The 24,114-nt window shown below is 42.6% G+C and overlaps 1 protein-coding gene and 1 long non-coding RNA gene across 2 annotated transcripts in view; one reads left to right on the top strand and one right to left on the bottom strand.

Moving 5' to 3' along the window:
* LOC140202839 (uncharacterized) overlaps positions 1-6,523 on the top strand; it is a 43,009-nt gene extending 36,486 nt beyond the window's left edge. The window contains exon 3 of the long non-coding RNA XR_011887202.1: positions 4,210-6,523. This is a non-coding gene — a long non-coding RNA (uncharacterized lncRNA). The remainder of the gene's footprint in view (positions 1-4,209) is intronic.
* The window catches only part of LOC140202838 (sodium-coupled neutral amino acid symporter 1-like), a 97,770-nt gene extending 89,954 nt beyond the window's left edge, over positions 1-7,816 (bottom strand). The window contains exon 1 of the mRNA XM_072268274.1: positions 7,441-7,816. The gene's annotated coding sequence lies outside the window, so the exon portion shown is untranslated. The remainder of the gene's footprint in view (positions 1-7,440) is intronic.
* Between the last annotated feature and the right edge of the window lie 16,298 nt (positions 7,817-24,114).

Raw genomic sequence — 24,114 nt, 5'->3', positions numbered from 1 at the left:
GCTGGATGAGCCAGGGGCACCTGCAGTTAATAGATAATGAGACCATAAGACCTAGGAACAGAATTAAGCCATTCGGCCCATCAAGTCTGCTCTGCCATTCCATCATTGCTGATTTATTATCCCTCGCAATTTCATTCTCTTATCATTTTTCAGTAACCTTTGACACCCTTACAAATCAAGAATCTATCAGCCTCTGTGCTGCCACAAAAATGCAGCTTCAAGGATCCATACCATCCAGGCCAACCTCTCCTCTGACTGCTGCCATGAAATTCAAGAACATTTCAACCATCAGTGCTTGGAAATAGGTACTGAGGGAATGTCAGGGGTAAGTTTTTCACACAGAGAGTGGTGGGTGTGTGGAATGCACTGCCAGCGTCAGTGGTAGAGGTGGATACGATAGGGTCTTTTAAGAGACTCTAAGTTAGGTAGATGGAGCTTAGAAAAATAAAGGGCCATGCAGTAGGGATATTCTAGGCAGTTTCTAGAGTAGGCTACATGGTCGGTACAACATTGTGAGATGAAGGGCCTGTAATGTGCTGTAGATTTCTATGTTCTATATACATCGTTTGATAGCAAATTTGTTTTGAACTTGAACTTTGAAAAAATACTCAATGACAGCTGTCTGTGGCAATGAATTCCATGTTCACCACCTGTTTGCTAAAGAAATTCCTACTAATTTCTGTTTTAAATGGATGTCCCTCTATTCTAAAGCTATGCCCTCTGGTCCAAGACCACCCCCCCGCCCCCCCAAACCACTCCAGGAAACATCCTCTCCACATCCACTCTGTCAAGGTCTTTCAATACTCGACAGGTTTCAATGGCTTAACCGTTGAGTGAAAGATCGGCAAACCTGTCAGCGCTAACTCGTGTTTTCCATCAAATCTTAGTCTCTGGGACTGGGAGGTTCTGTCAGCAGTTTACACTAAGTCATAGATTTATACCGATGGCTCTGGAGGCCAAGTCATTAGGTAGCTTCAAAAGAGAGGCTGATAGGTTCTTGATTAGTAAGGGTGTCAAAGGTTATGGGGGAGAAGGCAGGAAAATGGGATTGAGAGGGAAAATAAGTCAGCAATAATGGAATAGTGGAGCAGACTCGATGGGCTGCTAGCCTAGCTGCTCCTACATCTTATGGACAAAGACACTCCTATGTCTTATGGATGAAGATACCCATCTTAATTCAACCTGCCTGCATTTGACCCTTATTCATCTAAACATCTCCTATTCATGTATCTGTTCAAATGTTTTTTTAAGTTGTTGTCAAGCACTTTTGACAGCTCTTTATAGAAAAGTACAACCCTCTTAAAAAAAAGTTGTCCTTCGGGTTCCACTTAAATCCTTTCCTTCTCACCTTAAACCTATGCCCCTTAGTTCTCAGTTCCTCAACCGCAGGAAATGACTATGTGCATTCACCTTTTCTGGGTACCTCATGATCACTGCTCAGAATTCTGCATTCCAAGAAACGACCCATCCACTTCCTGCAACCTATTCCCCATGACTTCTGGCAATATCTTCAATTTTTTTCTGTAACATTTCCAGCTTAATGGCATCTTTTTTATTGCAGGGTGAGCATAACTGAACACACTGTGTTTACCTCAGATGCTGAAATCTCCAGAGCTTAGCATTGGTGCACAGGCTACAGTGGTGCTAGAAAGTTTGTGAGCCCTGTAGAATTTTCTCTATTTCTGCATAAGTATGACCGAAAATGTGATCAGATCTTCCCACAAATCCTAAAACTAAATAAAGACAACCCAATTAAATAAGTAACACAAAAACATTATACTTGTCCGTCTGGGTAGCCTCCAACCTGATGGCATGAACATTGACTTCTCAAACTTCCGCTAATGCCCCACCTCCCCCTCGTACCCCATCCGTTATTTATTTATATACACACTTTCTTTTTCTCTCTCTCCTTTTTCTCCCTCTGTCCCTCTCACTATACCCCTTGCCCATCCTCTGGGCTTCCCCCCTCCCCCTTTACTTTCTGCCTGGGCCTCCTGTCCCATGATCCTCTCATATCCCTTTTGCCAATCACCTGTCCAGCTCTTGGCTCCATCCCTCCCCCTCCTGTGTTCTCCTATCATTTTGGATCTCCCCCTCCTCCTCCCACTTTCAAATCTCTTACTATCTCTTCTTTCAGTTAGTCCTGACGAAGGGTCTCGGCCCAAAATGTCGACTGCACCTCTTCCTACAGATGCTGCCTGGCCTGCTGCGTTCACCAGCAACTTTTATGTGTGTTACTTGTTTATTACATGTATTTGTTGGAAAAAGTATGTGAACCTCTGGAATAATACCTTCTACAACAGCTATTTGGAGTTAGGGCTTCAAATCAATGAAATGAGATTGGAGGTGTAGAGAGGTGCCCTGCCCTATAAAAAAGACACATAAATTCAGGTTACTGACAGAGCCTGTTCTTCACAAGAAATATCTGTTTATGTGCACCATGCCTCGATCAAAACAACTTTCAGAGGACCATAGAAGAAGAATTGTAGAGACGCATAAAGCTGGAAAAGGCTACAAAAGCATTTCTAAAGACATAAGTGTTCATCAGTCGATAGTGAGAGAAATTGTCTACAAATGGAGGAAATTCAGTACTCTTGCTGCTCTCCCTAGGAATGGGCATCCTGCAAAGATCACACCAAGAGCACAATGTGCAATGGAGAAGGAGGTGAAATCTGGATGTTCTTTATCTTTCTTTTTCAATCTTCTTATTAAGTTTCAAAATTAATAAACATAATAATAGCAATGATACATAGAGATTGGGATTACAATAATAACAGTTAACATGTACAAGCACAAATTCCAAGTAACAAATATAGTTTAGCCTTCCAATCTCATAGTAACTGACCATGAAAAAGATATTTTATAAAGAGAGGAAAAAAATGCTGAACTAAAAAAACTAAACTAAAAAAAAAGCTTGGGCTGTCATATTACATCGGCTAAAATTATTATTTGTCGTTAACTCTGCTCCTCTATACATGAACAAAAAAATTACTATTTTAGGTTATACTTACACAGAAATAGAAAAATTCTACAGAGTTCATAAACTTTGTAGCACCTCAGTACCTGCCATTTATCGTGGGTTATCTCCGAGTGATTAACCAACCAATGTACACCTTGTATTCGTGTGTTCAAGTATTCCAGATTTTTTTAACATATTGAACATGTTCAAGATTGGAAAGCATACAGTCTCTGACAGAGCGGGAATATGGCTCAGATGCCGGTCAAAGATGTTCATAAGCGATTCCAAAAATTCGCACAAGGAGGAATATCCGGGTAACTTTTGTATCTCTTTCAGAGTTAAGAAAGAAATGTTGTGCAATTCACCATAATGAAGTCTAAAGCAACTGACTCTTTGGTGCCGGCCATCGATACTAAAGCCACCCAAAATATGACTTAAACACCTGCCTTCTGAAAAAGTGTAACACATTTCAAATGAAGTCTAATTCCTAGTTGATGCAAATCAAAAAGAATACTGGCTGCTGACTATCTCACCACTGAATGAAGTGGCAGGGAGAGATTACTCAACCCATTCGGTAAAAATGGCACTTTCTATTTCGTCACAATGTGCTACGATTTTTTCATAGAGCTGAGAACTGTTTCCCCCTTCAATGACCAATTAATGGACATTGGGAAATCACCTATCTAGAATGTAGCAAACAGGGTGGATAAAGGCAGATGTCATGTATTTAAATCCCTAGATGGTGTTTGAAAAACCACCTTCATAGAAGGTTACTTAATAAGAATGGAGATAATATATTGGAATGGGTAAGACATTAGCCGACTAACAGAAGAAAGAATTGGAAATTATTAACTACTGAGGTGCAATAGGGATCATAGTTGAGGCCTTAATTATTTACAATCTACATTACAATAAAAATGGAGATGTGTACACAAATACCATATAAAGATGGTGGTTTTATAAACTGTGGAAGCACACAAAAGAACCCACAAATCGATAAGTGAGAGGTCAGGAAGTGTGTAGGTGGAGCATAATGAGGGGAAATTTGGGTAAAAAATGGAAGGGAAATTATTAGTGACATACAGTCAAAAGAAATATGGGTGTCCATGTACATGTAACATTAAAAGGTAGGGTGCAGATAGCAATTAAGATGGCCAATAAAATGGTGCATTTTATTACAAGGGGCACAAGGACATTAGATTTGGGAAGTTTTGATGCAATGTCAATGTTAATGTCTGTGTGTTAAATAGGTTAATTAGAGAGCTGTGTACAATGCTCTCCATTCCTAAGGAAGAAAGCACCTGCAGTGGAGAGAACGCAGAGAAGGTTTACTTGGTTGGTTCTTGAGATGACTTATAAAGAGAAGTTGCGCCTATACTCAGCGGATTTTAGAAGAATGAGAGGTAATCTTATTGAAAGAAAGAGGAGGACTAACAAAGTGAATATTTCTCCCAAAAAGGTTTTTTTAGAATAACCAGTATTGTTTCACTGCTGCTGATGTATGATGGATATAAGGGAGAATTAATTCTCTCCGTAAGTCAATGCTGGAATTCTCTACCTGTGGTCTTGGAATAAATGAATATATTTAAGGAAGAGATTGACAGACAGTTGAGCGCCTATGGCGCTATTGTAGAAAGTAGCATTGAGGCTCGCTCTAGATCAGCCGTGTTCTAACTGAATGGGGGGGCATTGTTGTCCACATCTACTGCTTCTTAGAGTCACTGAGTTATAGGACAGCTCAGAAACAGTCTGTGTCATTTAAACAGCTACTCCGATTGACCTGCACCTGGACCAAAGTCTTCCATACACCTGCCAACCATGTGCCTACCCAAACTTCTCTTAAACAGTGAAATCAAGCGCACATGCACCACTTGCACTGGCAGCTCCTCTCACACCCTCACAAACCTCTGAGTGAAGAAGTTTTCTCCCTTCGTAACACTGCAGTAAATCTCTTCAACACAGGGAGCCAAAGAGAAAGTTTACCTAAATTGGTGCAATCCTTTGAACAATATGGCCAATTATCAGGATACAAGATCAACATAGATAAAACCCAACTACTTTCATATAACTATAGCCCACCAAGAGAAATTGAAAGTATATATACTTGGCCATGGCAAACAGAGTCCGTCAAATATTTGGGCATCATTATGCCAAAAGATTTGGCGAAATTATCAGTATGCAATTATCAGCCAATATATTAAAAAATTAAGGAAGATATAACAAGGTGGAACCTAATCCCTTTTCTTGGCCTCAGTTCAAGAACTGAATCTATTAAAATGAATATACTGCCCAAACTACTATATCTCTTTCAGACCCTACCAAAAGAGATTAACCAAAATCAATTCAATGAATAGAACAAGATGCTATCAAGATATATACGGCAAGGTAAAAGGCCTAGGGTTCATCTCAAAACTTTGCAATTAGCCAAGGAAAAAGGGGGATGGGGCCTACCTTCTCTTAGAGATTATTATTTTGCAGCACAGTTGAGAGCTGTGATATGACGTTCAATGGAAAAATATTGAGCAGAGGATACTTTCCATCCCCATACAAGCAATTTTGGCTGATAACAACCTACAGAGTTACATAAATAATATTGACAACCCATGGATGAAATGGACTCTTAAAATATGGAGAACTATTATAAAAGAATATAAACTAGAGAGAGACATTGCAATTCTTAAATGGTGTGCATATGGCTCGGATTTTACGCCGAATAAACTGGATGCTAGATTTAAGGCCTGGACAGCTAAAGGAATAACAGCTATTTGCAATATACTGAAAGAAGGAACACTGTTCAGTTTTGAAATGCTCAAAGGGAAACACTTGTTAGAAAAACAAGACTTTTACTGGTATTTACAGACACGACAGTATGTTAATAGGGTGGTTAAAAATGTAACCAAGGGATGTGCATGTCTGATAGAGCTGTTTAGAAAAGCATATAATTCAGACAATGGTAGTAAGATCATTTCAAGCATGTATAAGGGTTTGTCAAATCTTAAAACACATTCAATTTCATACATTAAAACAAAATGGGAGGAGGAAGGAGGGATAATAATATCTGAGGAAGACTGGACAATAATATGGAGGTATCAATGGAAGTGTACCAGTTCACAGAAATGGAGGGAGTTCGGGTGGAAAAACTTGATAAGATATTTTATAACACCCTCTCAGAAATCCCATTATGATAACAATCCCCCTGTTTGCTGGAGAAATTGTGGAAATCAAAATGCAAACCATTATCATATTTTCTGGGAATGCCCAGTTATCAAAGACTATTGGAGTGGGATACATAATGCCCTACAAGACATCTTTAAATGTTAAATACCCTTAGAGAGTAAGACCATATACTTTAGGTATATACCTCAAGAATGGTTGAAAAGAGATAAATATTTAATGAATGTACCGCTGGTGGCGGGTAAAAAGACTCTTACCAGGAAATGGTCATCACCGGAGAGCCCACCTCTATGTTTATGTTTGGAAATTACAATGGGCATTTACAAAATGGAGAAGTTGGAACAATTTTATTCATGCTGGAAAAAAATGGTTTAACTACATAACACCTCATAGGCCTGATTTTATTCTTACAAGTCAATGAATATGTTGTAAAAAAAATCACTTTCTACTATGTACATAGTTTTCTTCTTTCGATTGTTCTTTCTTTCCTCTCCTTTCTATAAGTGTATTCCTCAGACAAATATTATGTGGAGATTTGTGACAAATATGATTATATGATATATATGTACAGTATCTGAAATACATCTTATGAAAATGTTTGTTTGATGAAGAAATTCAATAAAAAATAAATTACAAAAAAAAAGTCTATTGCAAAAGTTTTTAATGCATAAACGTCGCGAGATTGTTTCAGGTTCGAATGTAATTTTTCATTTCCACCAGTAAATATCAAATGACGATCTGCTTACACAAAAAAAAACGTCTTCGAGAGAACTTGATAAAGAATCCATGAGTAATCGGAATTGCCCGACCAACAGCACCTGACTGATGAACAAAAGTTCCCCCAGTCTCGGGTACAGAATGAACATTCCGCTTTACACTTGTGTTGTGTTAAAACAGTCAAGTATACAAACGATTTACTTCAACCAAACCATGCATGAAAGCTGCTATACTTAGACCCTCAAATCCACTACAGGAAGGAGCCAGTTTATCGCTATTCAGAAAAAAAGCCCGCCTTTTACAAAGAATACCTCCTTAATATATTGAAGTTTAGATTTACTGTTCGTTATCCAAATGTATTCATAAAATAAATTATTTTATTTGGTAAAAGCCAATGTGTAACTATTTTCTAAAATGATATGATTTTTTCCGACTTGTAGATTTCCATTGAAAAGCAATAATTAAATTCACAATCTATCATTGCACCCATATATATACCGGTGATATTAAACCTGATTCTGATTCTGTATAAAATGCAAGATACAATCAAACACTCGCACAGATAGCATGTAATAAGTTAAAACAGTTACCTGGAAGAGTGAAGGAACCTTCGTCAGAAGACTTTTTGATGGGTGCGATCACGAGGTAGAATGATTGTGGGAGTCTGTCCTAAGCAATGAACGGGAATGAAATTCCAATTAGATGCTGCTGGGGAGGTAATTTTTAATTTGTGCCTTTAGATTGTGCGGTTGAATAGAAGTTGTCTGTCGTTTTTTTTTCAAGTTTCCTGCTGCAGCTACCTCAATAGAACTCGCCAGAACAGGACCACACGTGGCAAAGCAAAATGATTGTCACGGTAGTCAGCACCGTCAGCTCCCCAGCGCACAAGTAAAGCAGTGGCAAACGGTGACTAAGGTTAGGAAGGAGAAGAAGGCAAACTGGAAAGTGCGGGGATGTGGGAACGATATGATTTTATCAACGGGATTAATGTAGTTGAGTAAAACAATTTTAGTTTGGAAAATAAAATTTAATCATTTGGGGTGGAGCTAAGAATCATTGAGGGGTGGGGAGATATGTATGACAAGTTTTAAGTAGACTTCCAGACAGAAAATTGGGGGTGTTTAGAACAAGGGTGATGCAATAATCTTGCAGCACTTGAATACATAGACTGAGCAAACTAAATTAGCAGTACAGGGTCTTCCGCCCACCATGTTGTGCCAACATTTTAACCTACTCTAAGATCAATCTAGCCCTGCTCTTTCTCATAGAACTCAATTTTTCTTTTATCCATGTGCCTACTTATGAGTCTCTTAAATGTCTGTAGTGAGTGTATCTACATTTACCGCCATCCCTGACAGCATGTTCAACACACCTACTCTGTGTAAAAACTCAACCCCTGACATCCCCATCATACTTTCGTTAATCTTATGCCTTCTTTTGTTAGCCATTTCTGGCTTGGGAAAAAGCCATTGGCTGGCCATTCTATCTATAGTATGCCGCTTATCATCTTGAACACCTCTATCAATTCAGCACTCATCCTTCTTCACTCCAAAGAGAAAAGCCCAAGCTTGCTGAACCTTCCCTCATAGCACATGCTCTCTAATCCAGGCAGCAGCTGGGGAAAGCTCCTCTGCACCTTCGGTAAAGCTTCCACATCCTTCCTATACTGAGGCAACCAGAACTGAACACAACACTCCAGGTGTGGTCTAACCAGAGTTTTATAACTGCAGCATTACCTTGCAGATCTTGAACTCAGTCTCATAACTAGTGAAGACCAACACTTCATATTCCTTCATATCAACTTGAACAGCAATTTTGAGTGATCAAATGTCATTATCCCCAAGATCCTTCTGTTCCTCCACACCACTAAAAATCTTGCCATTAACCTTGTTCTCTGCCTTCAGTTTTGACCTTCCAAAGTGTATCACTTTACACTTTTCCGGATTGAACTCAATCTGCCACTTCTCATCCCTGCTCTACATGCTATCAACGTCCTATTGCAACCTACCACAACCTTCTGTGCTATTCACAACACCACAAACCTTTGTATCATTTGCAAACTTACTAACTTATCCTTCCACTCATCCAATCACAAAAAAGAGAAAACCTGCAGATGCTGGAAATCCAAGCAACACTCGCAAAATGCCGGTGGAATTCAGCAGGCCAGACAGCATCTATGGAAAAAGTACAGTCGACGTTCTGGGCTGAGACCCTTCCTCAGAACTGGAGAAGGGTCTCAGCCTAAAACATCAGCTGTACTTTTTCCAAAGATGCTGCCTGGCTTGCTGAGTTCGTCCAGCATTTTGCGTGTGTCACAGAAAGATCCCTGTGGAACACCACTAGTCACTGACTTCCATGCACAATATTTTCAATCTTTACCACCGTCTTTGGCCAAGTTAATTCTGAATACACACAGCCGATTTTCACTGGGTCCATACCTGCTGACTTTCTGAATGAGCCTACCGTGGAGAACCTTGTCAAACACCTTATTAAAATCCATATACGCTATATCTACCGCTCTACCTTCATCAATTTCTTTTGTTACATCCTCAAAGACTTCAATCAGGCTCATGAGGCATGATCTGCCCCTCACAGAGCCATGTTTGCTCTCCATAATCAGACTACGCTTCTCCAAACGCTCATAAATGCTCTTCAATAGTTTGCCCACCACTGACATAAGATTTGCTGGTCTATATTTTCCAGAGTTATCTACATTATCTTTTTTGGAACAAAGGAATAACATTTAGAATACCTTTATTGTCATTGTTGTGGAGCAATGAAACACAGTTTAGCAGCTCAACGTTTTGCAGCATGACAAAGAATATATACATAAAATAAACTCTAAAACCTCAGGAGTGCAGTCCAAAATTAATAATATATGGATGGGGGGGGGGGTAGGACTATTGCACACCTGCCATTCCTGGAAGTGTGATGCATTTAGCTGCCGCCGTCTTAGGAGGGGGGCAGGAGAAGGGAAGGGGGCCACCCTCCAATCTTATTGTAATATTTCTGTGGCTGATAATAAAGGCAACAATCATTGCCAAAGGCACATCAATCTCTTTCCTCTCTTCCTGCAGTAACCTGAGTTATACTTCATCTAGCCCTTTGGACTTATCTATCCTAATGTTTTTCATAACTTCGAGCATATCCTCTTTCTTAATGTCAACATGTTCAAGCATATAATCCTGTTCTATGCCTTCTACACATTCATTAATGCCCCTCTCATAACTGAATACTGAAGCAAAGTATTTATTAATGATGCCCCCTCCACCTCCTTCAATTCCTTATCAGAGATTTCTTTTTGGAAAGATAGATAATAGGGGGAGGAATACGCTATTCATCCCTGAGAGCCAGCTCTACCATTGAATACCATCATGACTGATCTTGTATTTTATTACCATATTCTGCCTCCATGACCTGGATCGACAAGTTGACTTCATGAGAAGGCTTGTGTGCTTCAAGGACTCTATCAGGTGATGCCAACTCAGGGCCACACATGTTGGAATGGCTGTGGACGAGATACCAGATGAAGATCGAACTAACTGCAGCTCCTGAATGGACAGACTCGCGTCTGCTTTTCCTCAGCCACACTTCAATTAAAAGTGTGAATGCCACACAAAGCAACAATAACAACAAACCATATTCCCGGAGATACTGGAAGGCCCAGGTAGAGTAGACATGGAGAGGATTTACAGTTAGTAGGAAAGTGTAAGATCTGAAGGCACAGTCTCATACTTCAGTTTATCCCTTTAAAACTGAACTAAAAGGAGTTCTGTCAGCCAATGGTGTGCAGAATCAGTGGAATTCTTTGCTGCAGAGGACTGTGAAGACCAAGTCATGAGATACATTTATGGAAGAGATTGATAGGTTCTCGATTGCTGAAGAGTTAAGGGTTACATGGAAAGGATGGGAGAATGAAGTTAAAATTAGCAATGATTGAATGACAGAACAGACTCAATGGGCTGAATAGCCTAATTCTTATCCTACATCTTATGATCATACAGTATGCTCTCTTTTACTGTTATCCATAATGTCATGTGTCCAAAAATCTGTACAGCCTTCTGAAATATATTCAGCAACTTAGACTCCATTGCTTCTGTAGTAGAAAATTCCACTGGTTCATTATCAACTAAGTGAAGAAACTTCTATTCATCTCAGTTCTGAATGCATAAGATTATGAGACCTTAAGTCATAGGAGAAGAATTAGACCATTCAGCCCATTGAGTATGCTTCACCATTCCATGATGTTGTTGCTCCTTTCTGCACCATTCCCAGCATGCATGGAAAGCGTACAAGGAGCTGGCGGGGTTGAAACCCAGGACCGCTCACCTGGAAGTCTGGTGGATGCCACTATACTGCCAGTCAGATAACCATTCCAATATGGCTGATTTATTTTCCCTCTCAAACCCATTCTTCTGCTTTTTCCCCATAACCTGTCATGGTCCAGTCCGTGAAGTCTGCATTCCAGTTCACGGTCAGGTCCATCGATCTTTGTTCCGGGTTTTCTCCCTTGTTCTGTTGGATGCTTTAATTGAGACACCTGATTCTCATTTCGGACTGGCACATAAATACCTCTGCAAACCAGGGATTGGTTGCTGGACTGTTCCCTTCCCTTCCCTTTCCAACTGAAGCCTGGCCTGCAACCTTTGCCTGAAGCATCGCCTGCATCCTTGCCTGTAATGCCGCCAGGTTCAACCACCAGAGCAAGAATGGGGCCTTGCTGTGACAAGGTAAGGAACAGTCTGTTGTTGTTTGGAATTGTTGCTTTGTGTCCTCATCTTCGCTAGGTAGGTCCAGCCATTTGCCGCTACCCTGTGTTGGGAACCGTTTCTTTGTGTCCTCGCCTCTGCTGGGTAGGTCCAGCCGTTTGCTGCTACCCTGATTGGAGAACTGTCTCTTCATGTTCTGTGTATAGAAAGAGCCCCGGCCTTTGGTACTGTTCCCAAGGAGGGTGTCCTGACTCTATGTGCTGTGTACAAGTCCCGGCCCTATGTCCTGCTGCCAAGGAGGGGTCCCGGCTCTGTGTTCCATGTTCCTGTGTTCAAGTTCAAGGCTCCATGTTTCCCGTGCTCAAGACCAAGTCCAAGGCTCCGAGGTTCCTGTCTCCCAAGTCCAAGGCTCTGAGGTTCCTGTCTCCCAAGTCCAAGTCAAAGCTTTGCGGTTCCTGTCTCCCAAGTCCAAGTCAAAGCTTTGAGGTTCCTGTCTCCCAAGTCCAAGTCAAAGCTTTGAGGTTCCTGTCTCCCAAGTCCAAGTCAAAGCTTTGAGGTTCCTGTCTCCCAAGTCCAAGTCAAAGCTTTGAGGTTCCTGTCTCCCAAGTCCAAGTCAAAGCTTTGCGGTTCCTGTCTCCCAAGTCCAAGTCAAAGCTTTGCGGTTCCTGTCTCCCAAGTCCAAGTCAAAGCTTTGCGGTTCCTGTCTCCCAAGTCCAAGTCAAAGCTTTGAGGTTCCTGTCTCCCAAGTCAAAGCTTTGAGGTTCCTGTCTCCCAAGTCCAAGTCAAGGCTTCATGTCCTCATCCTGTTCTGTGCTGGAATTCCCTCGTCTGGTGCTGGAGTCTCACGTCCAGTCCTGTAGCCATGCCATGACCTGTAGCCACGTCTTGTCCTAGCCTAAACCCTGATTCCGGTTCCGAGTCAAGACCCAGGTTCCTAGTCCCAACCAAGACCCAGGTTCCAGGTCCTTGTCCAGGCTCTAGTTTTGGAGTCTCATGTCCCTAGTCCAGGCTCCTTGTTCCTAGTTCCTTGTCTGGGTTCCATGTTTCTTGTCCATGTCCTAGCCTAGGCCCTGCATCCTAGTCTTGTCCAGAGCCTGTGTCAATGTCCAGTGTCGTTGCTTCCTGACTCTCCTTGCTATCTTGACAAACCTAGTCCTGTTCCTAGTACTTCAGTGTCTGTGTCTTGCATTTGGGTCTGCCACCAATGCTCCCCTTACGACATAACCTTTGATGTCCTGACTAATCAGGAACCTATCTACTTTCACTTTAAATGTACCCAATGACTTGGCCTCCGCAGCTGCCTGTGGCAATGAATTCCACAAATCCACTACCCTCTGGTTGAAGAATTTCTTCTTCATCTCTGTTCTAAGTAAATATCCCTCTGTTCTAAGGCTGTGCCCTCTAGCCCTAGACTCCCCCACTATAGGAAACATTCTCACCACATCCACTCTATTGAGGCCTTTCAATATTTGATTGTTTTCAATGCGATCCCCCCTCATCCTAACCCATTCACTCCCAGAATTATTCTCATAAATATTCTCTAGAACTCTCTCCAATGCCAATAGACAATAGACAATAAACAATAGGTGCAGGAGTAGGCCACTCGGCCCTTCGAGCCAGCACCACCATTCACTGTGATCATGGTTGATCATCCACAATCAGTATCCAGTTCCTGCCTTATCCCCATAACCTTTGATTCCACTATCTTTAAGAGCTCTATCCATCTTTCTTGAAAGCATCCAGAGACTTGGCCGCCTCAGCCTTCTGGGGCAGAGCATTCCCTATATCCACCACTCTCTGGGTGAAAAAGTTTTTCCTCAACTCCGTTCTAAATGGCCTACCTCTTATTCTTAAACTGTAGCCTCTGGTTCTGGACTCACCCATCAGCAGGAACATGCGTCCTGCCTCCAGCGTGTCCAATCCCTTAATAATCTTATATGTTTCAATAAGATCCCCTCTCAGCCTTCTAAATTCCAGAGTATACAAGCCCAGTCGCTCCAATCTCTCGACATATGACAGTCCCGCCATTCTGGGAATTAACCTTGTGAACCTACGCTGCACTCCCTCAATAGCAAGAATGTCCTTCCTCAAATTTGGAGACCAAAACTGCACACAGTACTCCAGGTGTGGTCTCACCAGGGCCCTGTATAGCTGCAGAAGGATCTCTTTGCTCTTATACTCAATTCCCCTTATTATGAAGGCCAGCATGCCATTCACTTTCTTCACTGCCTGCTGTACTTGCATGCTTGCTTTCAGTGACTGATGTACAAGAACACCTAGATCTCGTTGTGCTTCCCCTTTTCCTAACTTGACTCCATTTAGATAATAATCTGCCTTCCTGTTCTTACCACCAAAGTGGATAACCTCACATTTATCCACATTAAACTGCATCTGCTGTGCATCTGCCCACTCACCCAGCCTGTCCAAGTCACCCTGCAATCTCATAACATCCTCCTCACATTTCACACTGCCACCCAACTTTGTGTCATCGGCAAATTTGCTAATGTTACTTTTAATTCCCTCATCTGAATCATTAATATATATTGTAAACAGCTGCGGTCCCAGCACTGAACCCTGCGGTACCCCACTGGTCACTGCCTGCCATTCCGAAAGGGACCCATTAATTGCTACTCTTTGTTTTCTGTCAGCCAGCCAATTTTCAATCCATGTCGGTACTCTGCCCCCAATACCATGTGCCCTAATTTTGCCCACTAATCTCCTATGTGGGACTTTATCAAAGGCTTTCTGAAAGTCCAGGTACAGTACATCCACTGGCTCTCCCTTGTCCATTTTCATAGTTATATCCTCAAAAAATTCCAGAAGATTAGTCAAGCACAATTTCCCCTTGGTAAATCCATGCTGACTCAGACCAATCCTGTCACTGCTATCCAGATGTGTCGTAATTTCATCTTTTATAATTGACTCCAGCATCTTTCCCACCACCGATGTCAGGCTAACCGGTCTATACTTCCCTGTTTTCTCTCTTCCTCCCTTCTTGAAGAGAGGGACAACATTAGCCATCCTCCAATCCATGGGAACTGATCCTGAATCTATAGAACATTGGAAAATGATTACCAATGTGTCCACGATTTCTAAAGCCACCTCCTTAAGTACCCTGGGATGCAGACCATCAGGTCCCGGGGACTTATCGCCTTCAGATCCAACAGCCCATCCAACACCATTTCCTGCCTAATATAAATTTCCTTCAATTCATCCATTACTCTAGGTCCTTTGGCCACTATTACATCTGGCTGATTGTTTGTGTCTTCCCTAGTGAAGACAGTTCCAAAGTACCTGTTCAACTCATCTGCCATTTCCTTGTTCCCCATAATAAATCCACTGGCTTCTGTCTTCAAGGGCCCAATTTTGGTCTTAACTATTTTTTACCTTTTCACATACCTAAAGAAGCTTTTACTATTCTCCTTTATATTCTTGGCTAGTTTACCTTCATACCTCATTTTTTCTCCGCGTATTGCCTTTTTAGTTACCTTCTGTTGCTCTTTAAAAATTTCCCACTCCTCCGGCTTCCCACTCGTCTTTGCTATGTTATACTACTTCTCTTTTATTTTTATACTGTCCATTACTTCCCTTGTCAGCCACGGCCTCCCCTTACCCCCCTTAGGATCTTTCTTCCTCTTTGGAACGAACTGATCCTGCACCTTCCGCATTATTCCCAGAAACACTTGCCATTGCTGTTCCACTGTCATCCCTGCTAGGGTATTGTTCCATTGAACTTTGGCCAGCTCCTCCCTCATAGCACCATAGTTCTCTTTGTTCAACTGTAATACTGACACTTCCGAGTTTCCTTTCTCCCATCTCGGAGGCACTCCATAAACTCCCTTTCTTGGGGTCCAGTACCAACCAGATTCCTGCAGTCTACCTGCATGTTGAAGTCCCCCATAACAACTGTAGCATTACCTTTGCGACAAGCCAATTTTAACTCTTGATTCAACTTGCACCCTACATCCAGACTACTGTTTGGGGGCCTGTAGATAACTCCCATTAGGGTCTTTCTACCCTTAGAATTTCTTAGTTCTATCCATACTGACTCTACGTCTCCTGATTCTATGTCCCCCCTCGCAAGGGACTGAATATCATTCCTCACCAGCAGAGCCACCTCACCCCCTCTGCCCATCAGTCTGTCCTTTCGGTAGGACATATACCCTTGAATATTCATTTCCCAGGCCCTGTCCACTTGAAGCCATGTCTCTGTTATTCCCACAACACCATACTTACCAATTTCCAACTGTGCCTCAAGCTCATCCACTTTATTTCTTATACTCCGTGCATTCATATATAATACTTTTAATTCATTACTCCCCTCAACTCCCATATCAGTTCCTATTTCACTTGGCCATACTGTACGATCCCTTCTTGAGCTTTCTGCTCTGTTGATTCTGCTGTCACTCTTAACTTTTCTTATTCTCACTTTCCCTTTATCTCCACCTTTATGTTTCCAGTTCGTCCCCTCCCCCCCACTACTTAGTTTAAACACACCCGTGTTGCAGAGGCAAACCTGGCTGCCAGAATGCTGGTGCCCCGCTTATTAAGGTGCAACCCGTCCCTTTTGTACAATTCATCCTTATCCCAAAACATACCCCAGTGGTCCAAGAATGTAAATCCTTGCTTCCTGCACCAGTTCCTCAGCCACACATTCAGATCCATTACTGTATCTACCTGTTCTTGACCACACCAGCACGGGGAACTGGAAGCAAACCGGAGATAACCACCCTGGAATTCCTGTTTTTCAGCCTTCTTCAGAGTTCTCTGAAGTCACGCTGTAGAATGTCTTTTCTCTTCTTCACCACGTCATTTGTGCCAACATGAATCACTTCCGGATGTTCACCTTTACTCTTGAGGATTCCCTGCAATCGGTCCGTGACATCCTGGATCCCAGCACCAGGGAGGCAACACACCATCCTTAAATCTCGCCTGTTGCCACAGAAACCCCTTTCTGTACCTCTCACTATGGAGTCCCCTACTACCACGGCTCTGCCTGATGTCTGTCTCCTCGGCTTTGCCTCAGCACCAATTGTTGACTCGCAGACCCGTCCGTCTCTCAGACTGGCACTGTCTTCTGTCCCGACAGCTTCCAAGAGGGTGAACCTGTTTACGAGAGGCACATCCCCCGGGGTCTCCTGTACTTCAAGCATCCTTTCCTTTCTCATCGTCGTCCCCCTTCTCTCTTCCGGTATCCTGGGTGTAACAACCTCACTGTAGGTCCTGTCCAGAAAACTCTCGTTCTCCCGGATTAACCTAACGTCATCCAGTTGCTTCTCTAGTGCTGCAACACGGTCCTTCAGAAGCTGAAACTGGACACATTTTCCGCAAGTGTAGGAGCCAGAGGCACTATCAGTGTCCCTGACCTCCCACATCATGCACGCAGCACATTGAATCAGCCTTGCGGTCATCTCTTCACCACTTCTCACCCTATCCAACTGTGGCATAGTCTCCTCTCTCAGCCTCCTCGCCGAAGCCTCTCGAGCCAAAGACTCGCACTTTTCTCGCAAGGTGCTTCCCTCAACAAGGCAGCTCCCCGACAGGCCGCTCCCCTAGAGCGAGCCTTGCTTATATTAGCTGATAATTTCTTTATCAGCAAAAGCACATCTTTTCTTAGATAAGGGGCCCAAACCTGTTCACAATACTCCAAGAGTGGTCTGAACAAGGACTCCTAAAAGTCTCAGCATTATACCCTTTCTTTTATATTGTAGTCCTCTTGAAATGAATGCTAACATGGCATTTGCCTTCCTCACCACTAACTCAACGTGCAAGTTAACCTTTAGGGAATCCTGAACAGGGACATACCATGTGAAAAGAAGCTGTCCCAATATCGATCTTACAGAACACCACCTGTTACTAGCAGCCAAGCAGAAAATGCTCCTTTTATCCCCACTCTTTGCCTCCTGCCAGTCAGCCAAATTTCTATCCATGCTAGTATCCTTTCTGTAACACCATAGGTTCTTACTCTGTTAAGCAGCCTCATGTGCGGCACTTTGTCAAAGGCCTTCTGATAGTCCAAATAAACAACATCCACTGACTCTCCTTTGTCTATCCTGCCTATTATTTCCCCAAAGAATTCCAACAGATTTCTCAGGCAAGATTTCCCTTTAAAGCAGGGGTTCCCAACTTAGGGTCCATGCTCCATGGTAAGGCTCCATGGCATAACAAAGGCTGGGAACCTACTTGTGCCTCCAAGTAGTCTGAAATCTCATCCTTAGTAGTGGACTACAAAATCTTCCCAACCACTGAAATCAGATTAACTGCCTTTAATTCCCTTTCTTCTGCCTCCGTCCCTTCTTAAAGGGAGGAAGAATCATGAGACATAAGAACGTAAGAAATAGGAGCAGGAGTCGGCCATCTGGCCTGTCAAGGCTGCTTCACCGTTCAATAAGTTCATGGCTGATCTGGCCATGGACTCATCTCCACCCACCTGCCTTTTCCCCTTAAACCTTAATTCCCCTATTATGCAAAAAACTATCCAACAGTATCTTAAATATATTTACTGAGGTAGGCTCCACTGCTTCATTGGGTAGAGAATTCCAGATTTACCACTCTTTGGGAAAAGCAGTCCCTCCTCATTTCTGTCCTATATTTACTCTCCTGAATCGTGAGGCTATGTCACCTAGTTCTAGTCTCACCGACCAGTGGAAACAACTTTCCTGCCTCTATCTTATCCCTTTCATAATTTTATGTTTCTATAAGATCTCCTCTCAATCTTCTGAATTCCAGCGAGTACAGTCCCAGGAGACTTGGTTTAACTCCCTCATCTCTGGAATCAACCTGGTGAACCTCCTCTGCACCGTCTCTGAAGCTGGTATATCGTTCCTCAAGTAAGGAGACCAGAACTACACACAGTACTCCAGATGTGACCTCACCAGTACCCTGTACAATTGCAGCATAACCGCCCTGCTCATAAATTCAATCCCTCTAGCAATGTAGGCTAGCATTCCATTTGCCTTCTTGATAGCCTGCTGCACCTGCAAGCCAACCTTTTTCAATTCATTCACAAGCACTCCCAAGTCCTTCTGTACAGCAGCATGCTGCAATCTTTCACCTCACCATTTAAATAATAACCCGCTCTTCCAGTTTTCCTTCTAAAGTGGATGACCTCACGTTTACCAATATTGTATTCCATCTGCCTTTCCTACTCACTTAGCCTATCTATATCTCTCTACAGACTCTCTGTATCTTATGCATAATTTGCTTTGCCAATCAATTTAGTATCATCAACAAACTTAGATACACTACACTTGGTCTCCTCTTCCAGATTGTTAATGTAACATTTGGAATGTAGGCAGCTCAGGACACTAGTTGCATAATGCTGAACACCAACTCCTGTGGCATACCGCTGACCACTGATTGCCAACCAGAGTAACACCCAAGTATGCCAACTCTCTGCTTTCTATTAGTTAACCAATCCTCTATCCATGCTAATACATCACCCTCAACTCTATGCATCCTTATCTTACGGATAAGTCTTTTATCGAACACCTTTTGGAAATCCAAGTAAATAACTTCCATCTGTTTCCCTCTATCCGCTGTGCTCATTCTACCCTCAAAGTACTTTAGTGTTTGTCAAACAGGACCTGCCTTTGCTGAATCCATGGTGTGTTTGCCTGATGGATCCATTTCTTTCCAGATGCCTTGCTATTTCTTCTTTAATGATAGTTTCAAGCATTTTCCCAACTACCAATGTTAAACTAACTGGCCTATAGTTACTTGCCTTTCGCCTACATCTTTTTTTGAACAGTGGCATAACCTTCGCTTTCTTCCAGTCTGCCAGGACCTGCCCAAAGTCCAGAGACTTTTGGTAAATTATCACCAAAGCCTGCGATACCTTTTGGATTGGAATACAGGCAGCTCAGGGCATGAGTTGCATAATGCTGAGCCTTTTGATTCCTAACTTTGTCTGAGGTCTAACCAACATCTACCTCCACAACCTCTCCACTAACTCTTCTGGCACTCTGGTTCCCATCCCCTTGCAACTCTAGTTTAAACCCCACCGTGCAGCACTAACAAGCTTTCTCACTAGGATATTAGTTCCCCTCCAGTTCAGGTGCAAACTGTCCCTTCTGTACAGGTCCCACCTTCCCTAGAAGAGAGCCCAATGATCCAAAAATCTTATGCCCTACACCAACTCCTTAGCCACGTATTAAACTGTATACTCTTCCTAGTTCAGGCCTCACTCACACTCGGCATAGGTAGCAATCCTGAGGTCATAACCCTGGAGGTCCTGCTCTTCAACTGAGCACATAATCCCCTGAACTCCCTCTGCAGAACCTCGTCACTCATCCTACACTTTTTATTGGTATCTACATGGACCACGACTTCTGGCTGTTGACCCTTCCACTCGATCCGAGATACCCCAGACCCTGGCACCCGGGAGGTAACATACCATCTGGGAACCTCGTTCTCACCCACAGAACCTCCTGTCCATTCCCCTGACTAATGAACCCTACCAGCACAGAGTGCCTCTTCTTCTCCGTTCCTTCTGAGTCATAGAGGCAAACAGTGCCAGAGACTTGCCTACTGCGACTTTCCTCCCCGACAGTATCCAAAGTGATATATCTGTTGTTGATGGGGAAGCCACAGGAGTTCTCTGCACTGATTCCTTAACTCCTTTCCCCTTTCTGACTGTCACCCAATTTCCTTAATCCTGCACCTTGGGTGTAACAACCTCTCTATATGTCCTATCTATCATCGCCTCAGCCTCCCAAATGATCCGGAGTCCATCCAGTTCCAGCTCCAACTCCTTATTGTAGATTATTAGAAGCTGCAGCTGGATGCTCCTCTTACACTTCTCTGGAGGTTTCTCTGACTTCCCACATCATGCAAGAGGAGCATTTCACTATCCTGCGTGGCATCTCTACTGTCCTAGCTGAGCAGATGTAAAGAAGAGAAAAAAAAAGATATGAGTTTTTCTTTTTTTTTTTGCTTTCTCTGAGTGAAACCTATCTTTGCTGAAGTCTCAAAGAACCAAAGCCTTAGGATCACCACTCTGACTATATCCACTCAGACAATGGCTGCTGCACTTCCTCCATCATTCCTGTTAATTCCTCATTACGTGCTCAGGAATGGATTTATTACCTAATCTGGAATTTGGATCCAGAGAAGATCCTGAAATCTCTCTGACATGTCTTTCTGCAGCTCACCCAGGTGAGCACAGTATGCTTGAAGACCATCATCTATATTCCTCTTTCCCTTTCAATGCAGAGAGGCTTGGAAATTGGAAAAGGTCATGACGACCAGTGTTGCACTTAAATAGGGGTGACTTGGACAGAAATGTGGAGTTGACTGTTTTGACTTTGATAAGATTCATATCATTTCCTTACAATTGAAGATTGATCTCATTAAACTTTGTGAATAATTCTGACAAAAAGACAATGCCATGTCTAATATTCTTAGAAACATAGAAAGACTATGTTTTCTCTTTTTTTGGTCACCAAAATTTTTTCAATCTTTAAGACAATGTTTTTCTCTTGAGACATTGTAAGTGTTGCCTACTTTGATTTACTCTTGTTAATTTTGGATAATAATAATAAAAAAAATTTGAAAAGAAACATAGAAAGCCTACAGCACAATATAGGCCCTTCTTGAAGGAAGTGCTTGAACCTTCAAAGAATATTATCACAGTTTCAAAAAGCAGTTTCCTTTTGAGAGCTATCTGACTTAACTGTTGAGAGCGCAAACACGAGAAATCCTGCAGATGCTGGGAATTCAAGCAACACACGCAAAGTGCTGGTGGAACGCAGCAGGCCAGGCAGCATCTTTAGGAAGAAGTACAGTTGATGTTTCGGGTCGAGACCCTTCGTCAGGACTAACAGAAAAAAGAGATAGTAAGAAATTTGAAAGTGGGAGGGTGCGGAGGAGACCTGAAATGGTAAGAAAAGACAGGAGGGGGAAGGATGAAGCCAAGAGCTGGGAAGTTGGTTGGGAAAAGGAATACAAGGCTGGAGAAGGGGGAGTATCATAGGGTGGAAGGCCCAGGAAGAAAGAAAGGGGGAGGGGAGCACCAGAGGAAGATGGAAAACAGGCAAGGAGTTATTGTGAGAGAGAAAGAGAGAGAGAAAAAAATTAGGGATGGGGTAAGAAGGAGAGGAGGATCATTAACAGAAGTTGGAGAAATCAATGTTCATGCCATCAGGTTGGAGGCTACCCAGACGGAATATAAGGTGTTGTTCCTCCAACCTGTGTGTAACTTCATCTTGATAGTAGAGGAGGCCATGGATAGACATACCAGAATGGGAATGGGACGTGGAATTAAAATGTGTGGCCACTGGGAGATCCTGCTTCCTCTGGCGGACAGAGCGTAGGTGTCAGCGAAGTGGTCTCCCAATCTGTGTTAAGTCTCACCAATATATAGAAGGCCACACCGGGAGCACCAGACACAGTAAATCACTGCAGCAGACTCACAAGTGAAGTGTCACATCACCTGGAAAGACTGTCTGGGGCCCTGAATGGCGGTGAGGGAGGAAGTGTAAGGACAGGTGTAGCACTTGTTCCGCTTACAAGGATAAGTGCCAGGAGGGAGATCGGTGGGAAGGGATTGGGGGTGGGGGGAGACGAATAGACAATGGAGTCACATAGGGACTGATCCCTGCGGAAAGCAGAAAGTGGGGGGGGGAGGGAAAAATGTGCTTGGTGGTGGGATCCAGTTGGAGGTGGCGGAAGTTACGGAGAATTATATGTTGGACATGGAGGCTGGTAGGGTGTCAGGTGAGGACCACAGGAACCCTATTCCTAGTGGGGTTGCGGGAGGATGGGGTGAGAGCAGATGTATGTGAAATGGGAGAGATGCATTTGAGGGCAGAGTTGATGGTGGAGGAAGAGAGCTATGTGTCTTTCACATTCTCAGACATTTCATCTATTTGCCTTTGAACAGAGTTATTGCTAAGTGGAATCTCTTTAATTCTTTGGTCTCGTGACTTATGCAAAATCATATTCAGAACCTCTGTTACTGCTGGCAAAATCAATTCTTCTGTACTGTATGGGGCTTTCCAGAGCAATGAGCAATGAAATCTTGTAGGAAGCACACAGACCATCGCCGTTTTGTTGTGAAGTGCTGACAAGCACGTTTTGAAGTGTTTTTTTTGTCTGAAAGTTTTCATAAAGCAACTGATAAGCCAAGTTCTTGTTTGCTTTGCAACACACACAAAATGCTGGACGAACTCAGCAGGCCAGGCAGCATTTATGGAAAAAATAGTACAGGACTGTTGAAGGGTTTCGGCTCGAAACATTGACTGAACCTTTTTTCCATAGATACTTGCCTGGACTGCTGAATTCCTCCACCACTTTGTGTGTGTTGCTTGGATTTCCAGCATCTGCAGATTTTCTCTTGCTTGCTTTATCAGAATGTATCCTCTTTAGATGTTCAAGGAGCCTGGACGGTTTCATTACCTGATTGAAAAAACTTTTTCCACACAACAGACACATTGGCTGCTGTTGGTTGCTTGGTGCTGGTATAAATCCATATTTCAGATACTCCACACTATACTGTCTACACTTTTTCATTTGGTCTGCTTCTGCCATTTTCGTTATGAATTAAGGATCACGGTCAATAGCGTATTGTTTAAGTCCAAACTCAAGCGAGATCAATAAAGGGGAAAGTTATGACATCATCATAGCTCAGGTAAAACCTGACTCTCTGCCTTAAGGTACATAAAGAGGGGCAGCGATATTGTGGCTGTATTATTTAAACTATGTTGGGTTGAGATACAAAGAACATTAACGTCCTTGCATGCCGACCTCTGAAAGTAAACGTGCAGGTACAGCAAAGGCAAATGTTTGCCTTCACAGCAAAAGGCAAAGATATTTTTCTATAATTATGAGGGTCCAGGTGAGACCATGTCCATTGTCCATTGGACAGAAGAAACTAAAGCTTGAAAACACATACAGCCAAGCTCAAGAACAGCTTCTACCCCACTGTTATCAGACTCTTGACCTCACTATCTACCTCGTCATGATTTCGCACTTTGGTTACCTGCTCCATGTTCTCTGTAGCTGTTACACTTTATTCTGCGTTGTTATTGTTTTACCTTATTCTAGCTCAATGCATTGTGGAATGATCTGATCTGTAAGACAAGCTTTTCACTGTATCTCTGTACATGTGACAATAATAAACCAGTACAATAACCGAAGAGGGAATGTTATGAAGGATCACAAACTGATTCCTAAGATTGAGGTTAACTAGATCTTTATTCACCTGACCTTAGATCAGGGGTTCTCAATCTTATTTTTATGTCATGGACCTCTTTGGCAGACAAGTAAAGCCTATGGACCCTTTCTCAGGATAATATTTAAATATATAAAATAGAATACATAGGATTACAAAACCAATTATATTGAAATAGTTATCAAAATAGTAAAAAATTGTGATATGTGGTTCTTTGTTAACACATTCACCAATAAAACTAACAATTAAAATATAGGCAGGGTGTTGCTTGGCTAGAATAAGAACATTAAACTGTGGGGTGGTCTTTGACAAAGCAACACATTGATTTCAACTTTTTGTTTTAATGATTATAAGTGTTGAACATCTTGATTTGCAAAATTACG

This window comes from Mobula birostris, chromosome 9 (genome assembly GCF_030028105.1).
Source record: "Mobula birostris isolate sMobBir1 chromosome 9, sMobBir1.hap1, whole genome shotgun sequence".
In the NCBI taxonomy this organism is placed as follows: domain Eukaryota; kingdom Metazoa; phylum Chordata; class Chondrichthyes; order Myliobatiformes; family Myliobatidae; genus Mobula; species Mobula birostris.
This window is presented reverse-complemented; position numbering and strand designations above follow the sequence as displayed.